The following is a 7,719-nucleotide window of genomic DNA, read 5'->3' as shown; positions in this document are numbered from 1 at the left end:
TAACTTATGAAAATTTTATCATTATAAGGATAGTTGAAGGGAATATAAACGTGTGTGTGTGTATATATATATATGTATAGATTTACACAAACATATGTGTCTATATAGGAGGGTATATGGGCATATGAATACATATGTGAGTGTGTGTATATATGTGTACAGGTATACATAGACAGAGGGCATAGGATTAATTGAATAGGAAGGGATGATATTTAAAAAATAAAATTAAAAGGTAAGAGAGGAATATAATGAGAGGAGATGGTAAGAGACAGAATGGAGTAAATTATCTCATATGGAAGTGGCAAGGGATACCTGTTACAATGGAGGGGAAGAACAGGAAGGCAAGAGGGGATAGATCAACCTTTCTCTTATTTATTTGCCTTGAGGGAATAACATAGACACTAAATTGGGTATCTTACCCTACAGGAAAGCAGGGTGGAAGGGGATAAGAGAGGGGATGACAGAAGGGTGGGCAGATTGGGGAGGAGGGTAGTTAGAAGCACATACTTTTGAAAGTGGACAGGGTCAAATTAGAAAATAGAACAAGTGGGGGTGGATAAGATGGAAGGAAATATAGTCAGTCTTTCAAAATATATCCACTATGGAAATGTTTTGCATATCCACACATGTACAACCTATATTGAATTCCTTATCTTCCCAGTAAGGGTGGGTGAAAAGGGAAAAAGGGAAATAATTTGGAATTCAAAGTTTTAAAATCAAATGTTTAAAAAATTATTTTCATTATTTTTTACATGCACTGGGAAATAAGATATACAGACACTGGGGTATGGAGATCCATCTTGCCCTACTGGAAAGGTGGAGGGGAATCAAGGAGGATATAGAAGAGAGCAGATTGGGGCAGGGGGGGTATTCAGTAGGATTGCTATTCTGGGGTGGTGAATGGGGGAAAGATGGGAAGAAAATTTGTAACTCAAAATCTTGTGAAAATGAATGTTGTAAACTAAAAATAAACATATTTTTTAATCCAATAAAACAAGATTATGGAAAGAAATTCAACCAATTAGAAAAGGTGATTCAGAATCTTAAGGAAGAAAATGACTCCTTGAAAATCAGAATTGGTCAAATGAAAGCCAGCAAAGTTATATGATATCAAATAATAATAAAACAAAACATAAAGAAATAAAATGTAAAAGAGAATGTGAATCATCTCATAAGAAAAACAACTAATCTGGAGAACAGAACAAGAGGAGAAAATGTAAGAATAAACCATGTTCCCCTATTCTACTGTTATCACATTGCTTGTTTTGTTTACATTCAGAATAAAATAAATAACATTTTTTAAATAAAATACACAAATGCATAGAGGTAGGAATAGATAGAACAAGATCATGCTAAAAACCTCTAGTACAGTTTTGTTGAAATCTAGTGTGTATGAAATGTAGCAATGAAGGCTAGAAAGACTGGAGACAGATTGTGGAGTGTCTTAAATGCTAGACTGAGTTTGTAGTTTCTCTTACACGGAATGCTGAAAGCCTCTGAAGATTTTTGATCAGGGAAACTGACATAGGTCAGACCTATACATTAGCCAATGCATTAGTAAGATTACTTTGGAAGCTAAGTTGTAATGAATGGATTGGGAAGGGAAAAGACTGGCGTCAGGGAGACCAGTGAGGAAATTAATATAACATTCCAGGAAAAAGGTCATGAGGGCTAGAACTAGGGTAAAAACAGAATAAATGCAAAGGGGAGATAAAAGAGAACAATTGCAGTATAGAATAAATATACCTTGGCAACTATTTGTACATCGAGGGCAAGGAAGACAAAAAGTCCAAGACCCACAGATTTCCAGCCTTGCTAATTGTGAAGATGATAATGGAATAAACAAAAATAGAAATGCTGGGAATAGAGGAACTTTTGGTAGGAATATGATGATCTCAGCATTGGAAATATTGAAATTTAGGTTTGGGTAGGATATAACAGTAATAATAATAACAACCCCTCCTATTTATATATTATGCTAAGCACTTTATATTTATTATCTCATCTGATCTTCACAACAACTCTGGGAGGCAGGTGCTATTATTGTCCCCATTTTACAGATGGGGAAACTGAGGGAAACAGAGGTATTTTGTTGTTGTTGTTTGTTTTGGTTTGGTGATTGTTTTTTGTTTCCTTGTTTGCTTGTTTTACTTGCCCAGGGTGAGAGAACTAGTAACCGTCTGAGACTGGATTTATACTAAGGTCTTCCTGACTCTAGGCCTAACATTTGATCTACTGTACCTCCTAGAGTAACGTATATAAAAGTTATTCAAATAACATGACTGAAACATAGGGAAGAAGTTGAAGCAAAAATATACATTTGGGAGTCAGATACACAGAGATGATAAATGAAGTAGTAGATAAAATCACCAAAGGGATTAGTATAGAAGGACAAACAAGAGAGGCCAGAATATTCTTGGGGAACACACATTTAAGGGAAGAAGAAAAGAAAATTGATCAGCATACAAAAGATAAGAGGAAAAACAGGAAATAATGATATTGAAGATGCCAATGGAGAAGAGTGTCAAGAAGGATGGAGCTATATCAAAACAAAGGCTACAGAATTTCATAGTAGTGTTTTTGTTGTTGTTTTTATGAAATGATTTTTAGGAAGTAAGGAAGGAGCCAGTTAGACCAGGTCAGGTAAAAGTTGAGAGAGGATGACTGAAAGAGTTAACTACATGGTTAATACTAGAGCAGTAGGGAAATGAAGCCATAATATAGGGAATGCGAAAGTAGAAGAGAGGAATCAATGGGTTAGAAATCATGGTGAGAAAGAGGAGAATGAATCAAAAGGAAGGAGGCAATGGGCAATATAGGACAAAGGGGAGATTATATTCCATGGGGACCATTTCAGAGTTCAAAATGCAATTTTAACTATTAAGGAGTACTAATGATCAAAATTTCAGCTTTATTTAGCCCTATGAGATTAGCGCTATCATGCTCACCTTAGATGTAATTTTCTCTGGCCTATATTTTGAAAGTCCACTTTCTTTCCATGTTTGAAAACTAGCTCATTTGTTTGTCTCTATGAGCTTGAGATATTATAACGCAGCCAAGACAGATGACTTTAATGATCTGCTTGCTAAACCCAACCTCAGACACTTAGCACTAACTAGCTGTGTGACCTTGGGCAAGTTATTCAACTCCAAGTGCCCTGCATTCGCCCCTCCAAAATGAAAAGAAAAAAAGATCTGCTTACTATCTTCCCTGTTCCCTGTTACCCACTTTTTGTTATAACCATCCCAGTCTAAATCAGAACCCATCTTTAGTTCCACTAAATGCCATATGCATTCATCATCCCATCCAAATCAAACACAATTTTATCCATTTCTCATTCTTACTCTTCCTGGCAACATAGGTAAACAACAACAATAAAAAAACAACAAACCTCAATTCTTGTTGTCCTTAGCATTCACCAAAAGCCTCAGCTCTTTTTGAACTTTAGTCATCCTCACATCATTCTTCCAGGTCCAAGTTTATGTTTAGTGAAAATGTTGGGCCTGTTGAACCTTTTTAATTTCCTTTCATTTTCTTCCTCAATGGAATTTGTCATCACCACACAAGAATTCCATTTGTCACAGCTTTCCAACCTTTTTAAAGTGATATTGCTTTTATGAAATTTTTTCTTCTCTATACTGCATTATGACAGGTTATGCTTGACATTTCCTTCTTTAACTATTATAAACTTTAAGATGGCATTATTTCTTTGTCCCAATACCTGCCTTTTAAGGAACCACAGAATATATCAGAATTTGGAAGGAACTCATAGGGCATCTAGTTTAAGCTATACCAAAACAAAATAATACTATCTAAAATACATTTACTCTTTGCTTGAAGTATGTCATGTGAGTTAGAACCCACTACTTCCAGGGAAACCTATTTTCTCTGTATAACTCTAATTGTTAGAAGATACTTCCATGTGTCATCTTAATTTGCTTCTTTTCAATTTCTACTTCTTGTTGCTAGCTTGCCCTACTGGGCCAAGCAGTGAAGATCAAATCCTTTCAGACTCGAAGCAGGAAAAGATTTGGAAATCAGCTGGCCTAGGCCTTAATTTTATAAATGAGGAAGTAAGTGCTAGAAAAAAAATTCCCCCTTATTTTAAAATCTTATTTTTTAATCCAATTACATGTAAAGGTAATTTTAAACATTCTTTTGTAATAAAATTTTGAGTTCCAACTTTCTTCCCTTCTTCTTTCCCCTCCCTCCTCCTTAAGATGCTAAGCAATTTTATATATATTATATATGAGCAATCACATAAAACATACTTTCATATTATTCATGTTGTGAAAGAAGAAACAGAACAAAAGCAAAACAATTACGAAAAAATAAAGGAAGTGAAAATAATATTCTTCAATCTATATTCAGATTCCATTAATTTTTGTCTGGATGTGGATAGCATGTTCCATCAACAGTCTTTTGGAATTGTTTTGCATCATTGCATGGCTCAGAAGAGCTAAATCAATCATGGTTGATAATATCACAATGTTAATTTTATTTTGTACTGTGTTCTCCTAGTTCTGCTCACTTCACTTTGCATCAGTTCATATAAGTCTCTCCAGGTTTTTCTGAAATCCACCTACTCATCATTTCTTATAGCATAATAGTAGTCCATTACATTCATATGCCACAACTTGTTAAGCCATTCACAAATTGATGGATGTCCCCTCAAATTCTTTTCCATCACATAAAGAATTGCGATAAGTATTTGTGTACCTGTAAGTCCTTTTCTCTTTTTATGATATCTTTGGAAAAGAGATCTAGTAGTGATATCACTGAATGAAAGAGTATGAACAGTTTGATTGCCCTTTGACATAGTTCCAACTTGTTCTCCAGAGCAGTTGGATTAATTCACAACTGGATTAATATCAACAATGTATTAGTGTTCCACATCTTCTCCAACATTTATCATTTTCCTTTTCTGTCATATTAGCCAATCTTATAGGGCATAGAAAAGTTGAAGATAACTCTTATGCCCCAGGAATATAATCTTTTTCAGACTGAAAACACCCAATTCCTTCCACTAATCTTTATATGGCATGACCTTGAGGCCCTTCCCAACAAAATGATTAATATCTTTACTAAGGGGGGCAGAGTCAAGATGGTGGAGTAGAAACAGGGCCTCCAAACGTCTCTGGATCTCACCACTTCCGATCCATGTAAAAGGGGACTCTGAACAAACTTTGGAGCTACAGAAGCCACAAAATGACACGGGAGAAGCTAACCTCCCGCTGAGAACAGCCCCGAAGTCCAGCAGTAATCGGACAGCACAGCAGTCTGGGAGCCCAGCCCCACACAGAGGTTTTAGCCCCAGGGCAGGGCTGACCAATTAAGGCTGTGGGGACACCAGATCACCAACAGCTGTGATCATTTCCAGAATTAACAACACACAGATGCTAAGGACAAAGTGAGTGGTCAGTGCAGTATGGATTTTGGCACCCAGTATTTGGGAGTACATAAGCTTTTGCCCCCGGGGTGAGAAGCCAGTGAGGGTTGCAAGTGCAGCTCCTGCCACGTGCCAGCTTCAGCTCCTGGCCTGCAGACTGTAGGGAGAAAAAGCAACAAGTCTGAGGGGTAATCATTCTTGCTTTAACCTGCTTGGATCTGGATTGCTGTCTAGGGTGGAAGTTCTGGGGTGTGCAACTAGCTTGCCAGAGCATATGGAGGCTTCACAGAGGGCACCCAACTAATACCTCCAGCAGCTGAGAAAACCCCAGCATTTGGGACAAAGCTCCCCTGTCTGGTAGCAGAGTCTTAGTGTGGCAAAAAACCCAAAAGTCAAGTAATTGAGTGGCAACATGACCAGGCAAAGGAAGCAAGGCAAACAGAAGAATCCAATATTAGACTCCTATTTGGGGGACAAAAAGGACCAAAGCATGGATAAGGAGGAAGACAGTGAAGTCAGAATTCCTGCACCAAAAGCTTCAAAGGAAAATACGAGCTGTTTACAGGCCATAGAAGACCTTCAGAAGCAGATAAGACAAGTGGAGGAAAAATTGGGGAGAGAAAGGAGAACAAGGCAAGAAAATTACAAAATGAGAGTCAACAGCCTGACTGAGGAAAATTATACCTTAAAAAATAGACTAACTCAAATGGCAAAAGAGGCTCAAAAAGGCAAAGAGGAGAAGAATGCCTTAAAAAGCCAAATTTTCCAGATGGAAAAAGAATCTCAAAAGCTCACTGAGGAGAATCATTGCTTCAGAATTAGATTGGAGCAAATGGAAGCTAATGACTTTATGAGAAATCAAGATGCTGTTAAGCAGATCCAAATAAATGAAAGAATAGAAGGCAATGTGAAATATCTCATGGGAAAAAACACTGACATGGAAAATAGATCCCAGGAGATATAATTTTAAAATTATTGGACTACCTGAAAGCCATGATGAAAGAGAGAACCTAGAAATCATCCTCCAGGAAGTTCTCAAAGGAAACTGCCCAGATGTTTTAGAAACAGAGGGCAAAATAGTGGGTGAAAGAATCCACCAATCACCTCCTGAAAAAGATCCTAAAAAGAAAACTCCTAGGAATATTATAGCCAGGTTCAGAAATTCCCAGATTAAGGAGAGAATATTACAAGCAGCCAGGAAAAAAAAATCTGAATATTGTGTAAACACAATCAGGATAACTCAGGATCTGGCAGCTTCCACACTGAGAGATCAAAGGGCTTGGAATATGATATTCCAGAGGGCAGAGGAGCTGGGATTAAAACCAAGAATCACCTACCCAGCAAAACTGAGTATCATGTTTCAGCGGAAAATATGGACATTCAGTGGAATAGAGGACTTTCAAGCATTCTTGATGAAAAAACCAGAGTTGAATTGAAAATTTGACATTCAAATACATTTGACTTTCAATGATGAATGACAAATAAATTTAACATTCAAGATACAAGAAGCAAGAGAAGCTTGAGAAAGTAAACAGGGAAAAGAAATCATAAGCTACTTATCAAATTTGAACTATTAACATTCCTACATGGAAAAACAATAATTATAACTGATGAAACTTTTCTCAGTATGAAAATAGTTGAAGGGAATAGAAATATATATATATATATATATATATATATATATATATATATATATATATATATATATGTCAATATATGAGGGTATATGGGCTTATGAATACCTATGTGAATGTGTGTATATATTTTACAGGTATACATAGATAGAGGGCACAGGACCAATTTAATAGGAAGGGATGATATTTAAAAGGTGAAATTAAGAGGTGAGAGAAGAATATAATGAGAGGAGATGGAGAGAGATAAAATGGGGTAAACTATCTCATAAAGAATAGGCAAGGGAAAATGGTTACAATGGAAGGGTACAATAGGAAGGCAGAAGGGAATGGGTCAACCCTATTCTCATTGAATTTGGCTCAGGGAGGGAATGAAATACACACTAAATAGGGAATCTCACCCTACAGGAGAGTAGGGAGGAAGGGGATGAGAGGGGGGATGATGGAAGGGAGGGCAGGCTGGGGGGGAGGGAATTGGAAGCACCCACTTTTGAAAAGCTATGGTATCAAAGTAGAGAAAAGAACAAGTGGGAGGTGGGTTAGGAGGGATGGAAATATAGTCAGTCTTTTACAATATATCTGCTATGTTAAAGTTTTGCATTATCTACACATGTACAACCAATACTGAACTGCTTATCTTCCCAGTAAGGAAATATATATATATATATATATATATATATATATATATATATATATATA

Source organism: Petaurus breviceps, unplaced genomic scaffold (genome assembly GCF_028583685.1).
Source record: "Petaurus breviceps papuanus isolate PSGF00001 unplaced genomic scaffold, PetGlider_PUasm1.0 90977, whole genome shotgun sequence".
Lineage (NCBI taxonomy): Eukaryota > Metazoa > Chordata > Mammalia > Diprotodontia > Petauridae > Petaurus > Petaurus breviceps.
This window is presented reverse-complemented; position numbering follows the sequence as displayed.